The sequence below is a fragment of the Suricata suricatta genome, chromosome 8 (assembly GCF_006229205.1).
Source record: "Suricata suricatta isolate VVHF042 chromosome 8, meerkat_22Aug2017_6uvM2_HiC, whole genome shotgun sequence".
NCBI classification, from domain to species: Eukaryota; Metazoa; Chordata; class Mammalia; order Carnivora; family Herpestidae; genus Suricata; species Suricata suricatta.
The window spans coordinates 46,390,109-46,404,661 of record NC_043707.1 but is presented as its reverse complement, the minus strand read 5'-3'; the positions used below and the strand labels follow the sequence as shown (position 1 = coordinate 46,404,661).

Below are 14,553 nucleotides of genomic sequence, written 5' to 3'. Positions count from 1 at the left end.
CATTTATTCACTTCTAGTCATGAAAATCCAAATGGATGAAACCATTTTATAGGGCTGTACTGTCCATTATGGTAACTGCTAACTATATGTGGTGATTTCAATTAAGATTAATAAAAAATAAATAAAATAGTTTCACATTCCAGGTACTTTATAGCCACATGTGGTTAGTGGCTACTGTATCAGAGACTGCAGATTATAGATCATTTTTGCCACCACAGAACGTTCTAGAGCAGAAGATTGGAATTCACACAGACACAGAGATATGTCCCATATCCAATCATATAGTTCTTTGTAAAACAATAAAATTTCAGTGACAGTGACTTGTGGGATCAGGCTGCTGGGCCCGGGCACCGCGAGGGGGTGGCCTGCAGTCTTCTCTCTGAGTGTACACAGGCCTGTGTGTCATGGGAGACGAAGAGCCAGATCTCCTGAGAAAGGGCAGGTGCGGATGAGCCATTTCCATTTTCCACTCCTGCTCTCCCAGAACCTTGAGTCCAGACTCGCCGCCAAGTCACACTTGCACAGAAGCCCAAACCAAATCGCGTTTTGGATTAATTTTCTGGCGGTTATTTCTTTGCAAAATCTATCTTGTGCCTTTGATTAAGGACTTTCTTTTTTGCCATGAATTTCAATGAATCTGAACCTAGCAGTATTTTCCACCAGCCATGACAATTAGGAAAGGCACTGACCAAGAGCAATAAAGTTTTGGATAAGCAAGAACGATAACAGACACAACAATACAACCCAGAGCTCCTGGACTGGCCATCTTTAAGTGAATGTCACTCATTGGCTGGTCAGCATTGCTGGTCAGTGAGTAAACATATCTATAGACTGAAGAATGGTCTTGTCCTAAGATGAAGAAAGTGGAAACAATCTCCAGTATTGGGTATTAGCCCACTTTAAACTTACGAAAACTTAGAAATACTAAACTGCCCATCATATCCTTGTCTCCATGCATCTCACTAAGCCTATCTCTGTTATACATATTAAGAGATTGAGTTGTAGCGTCTCCATACGATTGTTCTGTCATTTGCCACAAGCACATGAAAAGTCCAACATCATTGTTTTATCACGTAATTCTTCAAAGTGGGCCAATTGGGGGAACATGGTTTTTTTTTTTTAGTAGACTGTAGGCCCCTTGAAACTGCTTATCATACATAGTTTGCATCCCACAAGTACCTGATATGGTGCAAGGTGCTCAGCACCTAAATTCAACTCCACCGATAAATAACTGTTGAACAAATTACTGAGTGAACGATAACAAATCGGTCCTGCTGACAGCTACAGAAAAGGGGGCAGGAGGCAGATGCAAAATTTGAGAAGAAACACAGATTGGGAGCTGATTAAAAGTATATCACTTCAAAGCTTCCTTTGAATCTCCACGGGGATAGGATGGGACAGAAAACATCTTTTTAAGGGCAACTGTGTGTTTCAGTTGTGCGTTTGGTCTATGTTGTCTCCTTTACAGAATTTCTTTTCTGACATTCTGGCTAATAGTATCCTATTAACTTGCATTGGATTGTCTTGTATTAATGCTGAATGGCACAGTAACGGAGCTGGGGGACACTGAAAATGACGCAATTGAGCCTAAACCTATGCATTTCTACACAAACCAAAGGAAAAGGAATCCTAAAACAGAAGTGACCCCAGGAAAATCTTGTAATTCACCCCCATACTTCAAATCATCTCTGAGAATCAAGATCCAACCCAAGCTTCACCATTCCCCCGAAAAGAGAGGCAGAGTCGTTCCTATGTGTAAGGCCATAGAAGTGAGGTTCTAAAAATGTGTGTAACCTCTTTCGGGTTTTAACAATGCCGGTCACTAACGAGTTCTGTGATGTGGCTTTTGAGATCATGTATCTTTAAATCACCACGGCCATTTGTCTCTTGTTCCAACTGCTTTCTGGTGTCTCTTCTTGCCGAAATGGTTTCAATTAGAGCCTGGAAAGGCTTGTTACCAAACCCTTGCACGGTGCTTGCCAACATGGGAATTGGTTTTAAACATTGCTGTTTTTCATCCAAAAAAAAAATCCCCCCTTCCTGCTTTTGAGTTAGAAGAGATTATTCTCAGACAGGCGTTTAGCTGATTTTTAATGTCAAAGAAACTTAATTTGCAAACTTGTTAGTAACTCTTTAGTAAAAGCTGCCTAGTAAAACAGATGATTAATATTGGTAAGCTCCTCATTTGCATATTAATTAGTCTCCATACTCAACTAATTAAAACTGCACTGCCTGTTTGAGGACTTTTTTCTAGACTGGTGGTCTTGTTTCTATGAACAAGCGTGTATTTTACCTAAAATACGGGTGACTGATTAGGTCTGTCTTTTTCAAATGTATTTTTTCCCCTCTGTGACACTGAGGACTCCTTGAGAGGTCATACAACCTTCCTAAGCAGCCATGTCATTGGCCCAAAGATCACTTTTGTCCCAGGATTTGTGTGCTTCTTCAGGTTTTGATGGGAAGAAAACAGTTGGATTATCCATGACTCATAATAATTGAAGATAAGTAAGAAAGGCACCAAATGGCTCAATATTTGTTTTCTTAAATCATGCTCTACAGAGGTATCTTTCCAGTGTAACATTCTTTTTTTATTTTTTGGCATTTAATCTTAGCTCCTCTAAAAACTTATTCTATTTTTTAATTTTTAATAAAGAATTATTAAAGTAGGGAAAGTAGACTAATCTGTTGTAGAAAATTATGCCTGCAGAAAGCTCAGTTATTAGGACCACAACACCTTAGTTCTTATTGGCAAGAATACTATTTTCATTGTAGACGAAACAAAACCAACAAAACCAACAAAATATCTGTGTAAATAAACAATCTTATAGCACGGTACCCTCAAATGAGAGTTAGGAGAAATTATATTAGTTTCAATAATCAAGTGACATTGGTCAAATAGCTGAACTTCTCTCTGTTCCAACAACCAAAATATAAATATGCATTGAGTGTCTATATCAGGCATTTTCCTATGACCCTCTGTCCCCAAACTGAGTTATATGTAACTGCTACGTTCTTCCATAGCACCCAGAGTTTCCCCTTATGATACCCTATATCTCATAATACTATAATCATACCTTGATTTTTTCATACCCCTTACTGGGTGCTTCTCTATGGCAAGGCCTTTGTCTTGTTCATTGTTATATCTCCCACTGCTTATCACAGCGTCTGTGATTGCTATAACATACGCTAATTAAGAATTGCCAAATGAATAAATAAACAAGTAATACATGGATACAATAATATATGTTATGTTTCAATTACCTGTTACTACATAACAAACAGCCCCAAAACTTAGAGACTAAAAACAATAATTTATTATTTCTTATGATTCTGTAAGTTGACTAAATAGTTCTTCTGCTCTTTCAAGTGGAGGTTGGAGGTCTTTCAGTTGGCGGTCTCTGAGGGTTGGGCTCAGGTGGGATGGCAGATGGCCAAGAAATCTCTCTTACCATCAAGTTGGTTCCTGGGACTGACACGGCAGTAGCAGTGTCCCCACACACAAACCCTTTTTGAACTTGTATCAAGTGTGCTGACATCTCAATGGCCAAAGCAAATCATGTGGCCAACCACAGGGTCAGTGTGGGAGGGGATTGCACAGCGCAGGATCATTTGGGAGACCCTGACTGTAATAATCAACCATGACATGTCTCTGCCGTACAGGAGTTCCTAATCAAGGGAAATGAGTGAGTGTACAACTCACCCAATGTGGTGGATGATGCACTGGAGATACCAACATACTGCTAAGGACATAAGCCCGGACAACATTAGAGCCAGAAGATCTTAATTCGAATCTCTTCGCTTTTATGGACTGGTATGCAACCTTCCTTGGGTAAGCTATTTAACCTTTCAAAATATTGGCTTTATAAAAATGGATATTGGCCTGCTTGACATTTGTTGTCCTTCTAACATGGCTTTCTGATCGGCAAAGCCTTCAAAGCCTAAAAACTATATTCATTAGACTCCTTGCAGCTAAAGATGTGACTTGAAGGGACTTGGCTGCAACTAATTAGTTGCACACCATGTAGGCCGACTCTGGGAACCATCGAGAAACAGGCTTGAAGGGCCCCACCCGTCTTTGGTGGAGATCCAGCAGCTGCGGCACAACTCTGGGGCCAGTGGGCCCTGTTGGAGTCATGTCCCGGAGGCATGGCTTACATGGAAGGATCTTAGAGTCTGCAGCAGAGGGAGCAAATTCTGGACTCCTAGTGCAGTGGAGGGAGAAGTTCCTGTGGCAGGTTAGTCCTGCGGTGGTGTTTGGGGGAAGCCATTATTCCTGGAGGTCGTGTCTGAGGCTTGTTCATTGACGTCTTTCAGTACTTTCATAGGCACCAAATTCCCTTTCTGTTTCAAACAGCCGAAGTAGTTTTGGTTTTCTGCACTGAACCCTGATGGGTTTATCTCCTTCCAGGGTTATTCTGAAGTTTACATGAGATAGTTGCTATAAAAATGACTGGCACTGGTGAATACTTAGTAAATACCAATCTTCCTTCTCTGATGATTTGTATACACAAAGCACAGATGAAACATCCAGATGTTTGAAACATTCAGATAACTTTCTTTCTCTCTCTCTCTCTCTCGTAGATTTCAGTTGACATGTCAACACAGTCTGTAATCAGAACCCTGGGGGCGTGCCATTACACAAACATAGAAATAGAGATGGAAACCAAATCCTTCTCTTATGTATTTTTCTAACCAAGTCTGATTGACTATGTATTAAAATTAAGTACCTGGGAGCACCTGTGTGGCTCAGTTGGTTAAGCATCCAACTCTTGATTTTGGCTCAAGTTGTGATCCCAGAGTCGTGGGATCAAGCCCTGCGTCGGGCTCTCTGCTGAGCATGAAGACTGCTTAAGATCCTCTCTCTCTCTTTCTCTCTCTCTGCCTCTGTCCCCAACTTGTGCGTGCACTCTCTCTGTCTCTCTCAACAAAAACAACAATGACAACAACAGCAATAACAACAAGAAAGATTCGGACTACATACTTCCTGAGGTTTCTTTCTTCCTTCAAAATCATGTGTTCTTTATGTCAATAAGCAATCAACTCCCAGCTCTGATCTATACACACGCAGCCCCAGTTTGTCTTAGGACGCTAGGCTTCTCTGGTGGTTTGGGATTGTGAGAGAAGAGTTGGCATGTTTTTGTACGCTCGTTATTTCTCAAATCACCTAATAGAAGTTAAGCAAGTTGCCTAGAGTCACAGAACTAGTAAGCGACAGGGTTAGATCTTGACCAGGTTTGTTTGAACTAAAAGATTCTTTCTTATCCACTGCATCAGTTGGCCTCTCAGCTATAACAACAACAACAACAACAGTAGTAGTAGTAGTAGTAGTAATAGTAGTCTTGAAAATAGTATGATTTTAGCTCATCTTTATTGAATATTTACCATATGCCAAGCACTCTTTTATTCATATTAGGAACTAATTTTCATAATTTACAACTGAAAGTTTTTACAGCCTAAATCATTTACAATCCTATTATGATCCCCATTTTATAGATGAAGATATGGAGACTTATTAATTTTAATTGTCTTGACTAAAGTTATTCAGCTTGCCTTTGGTGGAGCTTGGCTGAGAGCTTAGGGCGTAGAACCAGAGGGTTCTTATATGTCATGCCTTAGTGCTCCTGTTTCCTCTAGCTACGGTGTTGAGGGAGAAACCTTGACTCTGCCTTAATATATGGAAAAAGCAATTGGTCTACATATTTAAAGGCATACAAGTACCAAGTGCCTGTGATGCTGCCCACGACTGATTCAGCCTGAGAATGCACCAGGACGCCATGACAGCGTAGCTGGGAAGCACAAACACAGAAGCTTGTGACGGTGACCATGGGAAACCACTCTGCATCCCTTTTTTAAACACAATTTCTAACGTTATATAGATTGTGTGTGTAAAGTTTACGTGTTATGGAAAAAGTATGGTCATTTTAAAATCTGAATCCATTGGGGCGCCTGGGTGGCTCAGTCGGTTAAGTGTCCAACTTTGACTCAGGTCATGATCTTGTGATTCGTGGGTCCGAGCCCCGCATTGGGATCTGTGCTGCCAGCTCAGAGCCTGGAGCCTGTTTCAGATTCTGTGTCTACTCCTCTCTCTGCCCCTCCCCGACTCACACGGTCTCTGTCTCTTAATAATAAAAACGTTAAAAAATTAAAAATAAAATAAAATCTGAATCAATCTTATAAGTGAACTAGATGTCTACTAGAAACAATGAGGAGAGAAATTATCAATCCAAGTAATTAATTATTAAACCCCTAACAGCCAAATATAGCACCTGTGGGCAGGGAGGCCTTCTCCTTTGAGGTGGCAAAAACTAATTGCAGAGACAGAGTTGCTGAGAAGTCACACTGGGAAACACAGGGTGCACATAGCAGTTGTTGCTTTCTGTTCGTTGAGTCATATTAAAAGAAAGGTGGAGATCTAAGAAAAAAGTATTTAAAACCCATTGGGGAATTTATTCAATAACTACACATGAAAAAGAATAGGTGATAATGAGAGCCAATGAGAAAGGCAGGCAGGGATGTCCATTCTGGTCTGCAGGGAGCTCTGTGATTCCTGAGGCTTTTGATTGCTACAAGATTAAAGTTCTGGCACTTAGTAGGTGCTCATTAAAATAACCAGCTACTCAATGAATGGATGGATGACTTTTTTTCCCCTGAAGCTGAGAAAAGAGGAACAATGTGGGTATTCTTAAACATTGAAAATGGTGCCTGTTATTTTATGGCCCTCCCCACCCCCAAGTTCATATGTTGAAGCCCCAACCCCCCAGTGTGATGGTATTGAAGATGTGGCCTTTGAGAGGTAATCAGGGTTAGAGGAGGTCATGAGCATGGGGCCCTGGTCTGATGGGATTAGTGCCCTGGTAAGATGAGACTCTGGAGAGCTCCAGCTGCACAAAGAAGAGGTCACATGATGACACAGCTGGAAGCGGGTGATCTACAAGCCAGCACAAGTGCTCTCATCAGGAGCTAGAAAGGCTATCGCCTGGATTTTGATTTCCTGGCCTATAGAACTGTTAGAAAATGTTTAAATACTCAGTCTATGGTATTTTGTTATGGCAGTCTGAACAGACTTGGATAGTACTAATACCCAAGTCCTCATAGAGCTTTAAACCTTGCTCTACTTGGGGCGCCTGGGTGGCTCAGTCGGTTGAGCGTTCAACTGCAGCTCAGGTCATGATCTTGTGAGTTTGAGCCCCACATCGAGCTCTGTGCTGACAGCTCAGAGTCTGGAGCCTGCTTCGGATTCTGTGTGTCCCTCTCTCTCTGCCCCTCCCCAGCTTATGTCCTGTCTTTCTGTCTCTCTGTCTCTCAAAATAAATAAACATTAAACATTTAGAAAAAAATCTTGCTCTACTTGGGAACACATGTAATTACACCACAATGTATATTTGGTATAGTGATATAATACACAATACACACACACACACACACACACACATATACATACACTTACGGATACACACACTATATATAGTATATATGTATATATACATTAACATGTAAATATTGGTCATTTTAGTGTTTTATTTTTTAATAAGTAGTTAACTTTGAATATAAAAGAACAACCTAATTGAATGAAAATGACACCCATCTCTAACTTGGAGGTCCACGTCTGAGGAGAATTTGGAATTCAAATCATGCCTCATAACTAGGGCCCTACAGGCCATGTGACGGCACAATACCCACCATGTAGGCAGTATATCAAGTAAGACATTCAGATTTCCGCGGTATGGGTAAGACCCAAACCCACGCATTGCAGCTCACTTTTCTCTTGTTTCTCTCTTCATCTCTTCTCTTTGCGTGGGGCCTTTGGGATAAAAAAAAAATGGGTAGAAAAGCAAACACAGGCCAGGTGGGCCCACGATGGGATGTGCTGGACGCGACGTGGAGCTGCCATGATGGGAGCTTTCCGAGGGGCTCCACGCCCTCGCGGCTGCCTCCTGCAGGCAGGTGCCTGGGGGCTGGAGAGAATCGGGAGACGTATTTTGGTCTCTCGATCTTCGTCCCAGTGAATACAGACCACTTCTGAGTGTCACACAGAGTCCCCTGTACGGGAGCTCTCCCTTCACCTGGGGGAGCAGCCCATTCCTTGGGTGTACAGAGTGGAGAGCTGATGCCTTTTTCTAAAATGTGTTGGAAAGGTGGGTGGGTGTCTGCCTGGGAGCATGGTATATAAAAGAGCAGCAGATTCTGGAGGCTCGGGTCAGATCTAATCTGTCCTTGTTTCTAACTGTGACTTAGCACATTGCTTGATCCTTCGGAGATTTTCTCCTTCTCTGTAAAATGGGGCGAAGAGTTTCTTCTCGAGCTGCTTCAGTGGGCTGACCTCAGAAACAAGTGAGGTACATTTGGCTGTATGAAATCCTTTCGTGAAATACAATATCCTACATGGGTGGGTGGCAACCTCCGACCCAAAAGTCACCTCCATCCCACTATTTGTTTTTGTAGGACCCGCAAACAAAGAATGGTTTTTATGTTTTTAAATGGTTGAGAAGAAGATTGTATGATGTGAAAATTGTACACGATTCAAATTTCAGTGTCCATACAGATGAACATAAGCACGTATGTATTATCTGTGGCTGCTTTAACACTATGGTGTCAAAGTGGAATATGGCCCACAAAACCCAAAATATTTACTCTCTGGCCCTTTACAAGAAAAGTTTGCCAACCCCTGCTGTACACAATTCAAGGGATTATTCCCTTTCTATGACATGGATGCACCTTTATTTACAAGGTTTTTCCAAGCAACCTATCCCATCCATTGTTGAGTGGTGAGAGCTGACCCTCTCCTAGCCATAAAGTTGGGCACACCTCGTAGCTGCATAGCATCAGGAGAAGTGGTGGAATGTATAGGGCCAGCTGAAAGACCCTAAAGATCCCAGAGTCACAGGAGCAGATCCCCCTTTGCAGGTCTCCTTCAGTTCACTCCGGTGGTCTGGGCTGAGGAGAGGGAAAAAATTCTTGTTGAGAGGTGACTCTGCATGATATGATGACATCAGTGGGAGTGGATGGTGCAGCATGACATCCCTACTCAGGATGGCCCTGAAAGACAAGAAAGAAAATCACTCCAGAAGGCAGAACTTCAAAAAGGACACTCTTCTTAGAAGGAGACTTGGTTTGAGGTCAGAGTCTCTTCTATTTCATAAGGAGTAGCCAGTAATAGGGTTGGATGGTCAGGGACTTGGAAGGAACAAGATTGGAGGATTGATAGCAAGAAGGTTTGGAGGAGTTCATGGTAAATCCCTGAGAATGGACCAGAAGGTCGACATTATCAGTGTCCCGTGAAAATATTTACCCAGAAGGCCCTTCCAAAAAGGAAGATTTTAATCAAGTGGTCAAAATTACTTGCCCTGCGAGTTAGTCAGCCTCCTCCCCCGGTTACCCCAGGGCTTATTCAACGGGCTCATGAATAACCATTACTGTCCATGATGGTAGAATCAGAAATATTCCTAGGCTTCATATCATGGACTGCCTGCCCTTCTGTCCTGCCGCTGGCTTTTGCCACTTCAGAGTGCCCAACTTGCTCTCAGTGTTCACCAACGTGGGGTCCAAATATTCCCCCAAAGCCAGCCAACACCCCCCTGTTCCCTGCTGGTAACATTGGACTCCAGGCTTCAAGTGGAGAGGCGGAAATTTGGACTCTCTAGAGTAGACATATGCTCTGAGTTCAGAATGTTGTCCCTGTTCACCCTGATTCTGCCCCCCCTTGTTATCTGGAGAAACAATGATGGCAGACATACTTCCATAGAATCCCACAGAACACTGGTTCTGACCAAGGAACTAGCTGTTCTCAGAAAGAAGTAAAGCAGAGACCCACAGGATTTATTTCCCATTACCCAGAAGCAGCTGGCCTTATAGAATAGTAATGACGACTAACAGTTGTAGAGCTTCCTTGACATACAACGGAGTTATATCCCAACAAACTCATCATAAGTTGAAAATAAGTCAAAAATGTGTTTAATATACCTAAACTACCAAACATACAGCTTAGCCCAGCCTACCTTAAACGTGCTCAGAACACTTATAGTAGTCTACACTTGGGCAGAGTCATCTAACACACAGCCTATTTCATAGTAAAGTGTTGCATCTCTCATACAGTGTATTGACTACAAAAGTGAGAAACAGAAGAGCTGTGTGAGACAGAATGGATGTCAGCATACTGGTGGTTCATCCTTGTGATCGCATAGATGACTGGGAGCCGCCACCACTCAGCATCATGACACATGGTACATGTCCTCAGCTCAGAAAAAGATCAACATTCAAATTTGAAAATATGGTTTCTACTTTTGCATCATTGTAAAGTCAAAAAATTGTTAAGCTGAACCATCATAAATTAGGGGCCACCTGTACATGCCAGGCACTGTTCTAAGGACATCACACATGCGAACTCATTGAACCCTCACAACAGCCCTTTGAGGTAATCTCATCATTACCCCAGTGCCCAGGAACGGTGAATAAATTGCTTCTGGTCTCCTGGTTGGTAAGGGGGACACTGCGATTTGAATCCAGACAGTGTAGCTACAGAGCCTATGCTTGTAAACAGCCTGTAACAGATGGGGCGGAAGAGCCCATCAAAGGCTCAGTTACGGAGCCTCACTGGAAACTAAAGCAGGTGAGGCATTGGGAGATAAAGCTTATTCTTTGAATTAGCGGCCAACATAGGGTGCCATTTCAGTCATGGCGAGGATAAACCTATCTGGGAATCAAGAAGGTAGAAGTAGGAGTTAGGCCTCACTACCATTTGTAAAATTCCGCTTATGTTCCCCATAACTCAGGGCTCCGCTGATGTAGGGAAGTCAGAATCCAAAGAAAGAACAGTCTTGGGGTTAGGGTGGTTGGAAGCAATAATCCCACTGAATTAGAAGCTGTGACTGTCACCTAGCCATTTTAAGCTCCTCCTGCCATGGTGAACAGGCAGAAAAGGGGGCTCTGCTGCAGCTCACGGTGCTTGAGCCCGACTGTTTAAGGGGAATGTATACGTGTTGCTTTGGCTTTAAATAACAACTATAGCAATACTTAAAAGAGATCTACGGGCCGCCTGGGTGGCTCAGTCCATTAAGCATCCCACTTCGGCTCAGGTCATGATCTCATGGTCCCTGGGTTCGAGCCCTGCTTCGGACTCTGTGCTGACAGCTAGCTCAGAGCCTGGAGCCTGCTTCAGATTCTGTATCTCCCTCTCTCTCTCTGACCCTCCCCTGCTTGCCCTGTCTCTCTCTGTCTCTCAAAAATAAATAAAAAAACATTAAAAAATGATCTAAATCATAACAACCTAAAATCATGGGCAGGCTGGTGGAAGGCATCCAAGGGTGGATTCAGCTGCTCAGCAATGTCATCAGAAAACCAGGCTCTTTCCAGCCTCCCACTTCTCCTTCCTCAGCTGCTTGGCAATGTCTCCCCACATGGGGCCAAGATGGCTGCCATGCAGCCTGGATGGAGGAAATGAGTGAGGCAAAGGACCAAACAGGAGTAGGCAGAATACAGAGGATTTTCAGGGCAGTGGAACTACTCTGTACGATTCCATAATGGTGGATGCATTGTCTTATACATTTGCCCAGACCTGTAGAATGTGCATCCCCAACAATGAGCCCTAAGGTAAACTATGGACTTTGGACAATAGTGGTATGTCAATGTAGGGTCGTCCAGTGTGACAAATGCCCCACTCTAGAGGGATGTATTGATATCAGGAGAAGCTATGCAGGTTTGGAGGTCCAGAGATTATGAGGAATCTTTGTATCTTCTCAATTTTTCTGTAAACCTACTACTCTAAAAAAAGTCTTAAAAAAATTTCCAAACCAAGGGATATTGGAGAATATATTTTCCATCTGGCACCAGCAGTTTCCAGGCCAGCAGTGCTGTGTGGCAGCGTCAAGGCCCAGGGCTGGTGGGGTGCTGGCCCAGGCACCCCCTTCAGCTGTGCAGGCGGTCTCACTGGCTGGGGCTCTCACGTCCCACCTCGACTTGTTTCTGGTCATTCTCTGACCCCGATTCCCCAGATTTCCCAGCAGGTCCATGAGCCACCAGCATCTCTTCAGTGTGCCTTTTTTTCTGCTTCTCTCTGCCAAAACTGATTTCTGTTATGTGTAGCTAAGAAGTCTGAATAATAACATGGCTATTTAATCAGTTCATTGAACATGAAGAGAGGCTTTCTCTTTTTGTTGTTGCTCTTTTTGGTGTTCTTAAGGGTTTCCAAAGGCAGAGAATAAATATACATTACTAAAATATAAACCATATTTACCAGGTCTCTGTTGTAATGGCCCCTTCTCAGTAAAATTCAGGCCCAAAAGATGCCCCCCAGAAAGGAGTAAAGCTGCTGATGAGTACCACGTGTGGAGTACTTACTATGAGCCGGGTACTACAAAAAGTACTTGTAAAAAACTGATTTTTAAGGAAAGTACTCATTACATCCCAATGAAGGAGCTATTACTGTGCTATCTACACTTTGCAGATAAGAAAGCGGGTTTGGAGACTCATCACACTTGGTACAAATGGTAAACAACCTGGGTCTGCCCAACGGAAAAGGCCAAGTCTCCCATGCGTACCAGCCCATTATTTTCATCTCCTTACGCTATCAGAGGGCAGAGACTACAAGTTTCACTCTACAAATCTTCATAACACTTCTCAGCCATAATTGAAGTGAATATCCAAAGCATCTATCTTGGATTTTGTTCTGGAAGGACCATAATGACATTGGCCACCATTTAATGTGGAGCGAGGTCAGCGGCAGACACGGAGGTTACCTTGAAAGTGTGGCTTCAGGCAATGTGCTCATTTTAACTGACTTCACCGGCCTCGCCCTGCACTGGTTTATGACGCTTATCCACCCACATGCCCTGGAAGAGAGACTTTCCATCCGTTCATGTCGCCAAAGCAGACATGGTGAATACTAATTGCCACAGCTGATGAGCAATGCACAATTTGCCCCAAGGCCACCAATTTATAGACAGACTAGCCTGTGGTGGACGCAGCCTGTCTTGAAAAGATGGACCTCTCAGATAGCTCTCCTAGGAGTTAGGAATTGGGAAACTGGAAGGCTGAGTGAGTTGAGCAGAATGTGAAGGGTGCTTGCGGTCCAGCGGGTAGAAAATCACACAAAAGCCAGTATTATGAGGAGGTAGAGCTGATACTCTAGAAAATAGAGGACAAGGAAAGTGGTGGTGGAGAGAAGATGACAAAGCAGGTGGACAGAGAGATACACAGAAGCTCTAGGGAAGGACAAGGAAGGGGAGGGAGGGGGAAACAGAGATGCCAAGAGAGACCTGGCCCAGGCTTTCAGGATTTTCTGAATTTCCCTGGAAGCCTTCCTAGAGCTCCATTGCTCACAGGCACAGGATCCAGCTGCAAATGTCCATTTTTATCAACTTTAAAAAAGGAAGCTTGTGGGGCACCTAGGTGGCCCAGTCAGTTGAGCATCTGACTTTGGCTCAGGTCATGATCTCACGGTTTGTGGGTTCAAGCCCTGCATCGGGCTCTGTGCTGAAAGCTAGCTTAGATCCTGGAGCCTGCTTCAGATTCTGTGTCTCCCTCTCTCTCTGACCCTCCTCTGTTCACCCTGTCTCTCTATAGAACATTTTTAAAAAATTAAAAAAAAAAAACAAAGCCTGCAAACCAATTTGTCTTTCATCATTTTGGTTTTATGTCATCTTCCTACCATGACATAACTGATGGTTCCAAAGGCTGGAACCGTGAGAGAAGGGAAATGGAAGGAAGATGTTGGGACACTCAACGGACCTCAGAACTGGGCTCTGAAGGGAAGAACCTGATTGTGTGGTGCTAAGACGGGACTTTTATAACCCCTCCGTTCTTCTTCATGGATAAAGGCAGAATTAATTGAGGGTATTCTTCATTTGATTCTGGAAGGAGAAGTGAAATGGAATTTTTTTTTTCTCTTCCCATTTCATGACTATGAATAAAACACATAGGTCCATTTCCTCATAAGGTCTCTTTTTTTTTCTTGATTCAATAACCTGCTGTACATAGCCCAAGATGTTCTAAACACACACACTAGGATCCTATCTCTGGGATGCCAAGCAGGTGGCTTGATGGAGAAAAGGCAGGGTGCACAGTCACTTTTACTATCAGTTACAGGGAAGACTAACACGTTCCTCCTACACATGAATTTGCTTCAGACCAGAGATGTCAGCTCCCAAAGACTAAGGGCCTCTCCCCCTTTCTGAGCCCACAATAATGATCTCAGGGGACAGCTTGGGAGTTGACAAAGACGCGGAGGGTAGTTTCATCTTGGGCCATGTGGCATTCAGAGCTTCTTCAACCAGTGCTGGGAGCCATTTCTGAAGTAAGGCAGGTTTGCAAGTCCTCTCACTGTCAAGTGGCGATCGGCATCTACCCCCATGGAACCCCCACTCAATTTCTGCTTGAGCACAGACCCCCAAGGCACCTGACCTACTGATATCAGGAGGGACTTGCCTTCTTATGCTAAAAATATGTATCTTATGAAAAAACTTGTTATAGGAGTTTCTTCTTTTGTGATTATAGGAGCAAATATTACATTTCCTGAGAAAACCTGTTTTTCTTCCCCTCAAAAACAGGCTATTGACCCCT

General features: G+C 43.3%; 3 long non-coding RNA genes across 3 annotated transcripts in view; 2 read left to right on the top strand and 1 right to left on the bottom strand.

Moving 5' to 3' along the window:
• Positions 1 to 3,823, top strand: part of LOC115299121 — a 29,984-nt gene extending 26,161 nt beyond the window's left edge. Inside the window, exon 3 of the long non-coding RNA XR_003911995.1 lies at positions 3,661 to 3,823. This is a non-coding gene — a long non-coding RNA (uncharacterized LOC115299121). The remainder of the gene's footprint in view (positions 1 to 3,660) is intronic.
• A 4,417-nt stretch (positions 3,824 to 8,240) lies between these two features.
• LOC115299120 lies at positions 8,241 to 12,640 on the top strand. The gene is made up of 4 exons (XR_003911994.1): positions 8,241 to 8,336; positions 8,443 to 8,556; positions 10,093 to 10,220; positions 12,440 to 12,640. It is a non-coding gene; the product is annotated as an uncharacterized LOC115299120 (long non-coding RNA).
• Positions 8,696 to 10,134, bottom strand: LOC115299122. The gene is made up of 2 exons (XR_003911996.1): positions 9,996 to 10,134; positions 8,696 to 9,036 (listed from the first exon to the last, which is right to left on the bottom strand). It is a non-coding gene; the product is annotated as an uncharacterized LOC115299122 (long non-coding RNA).
• Positions 12,641 to 14,553: the final 1,913 nt, after the last annotated feature.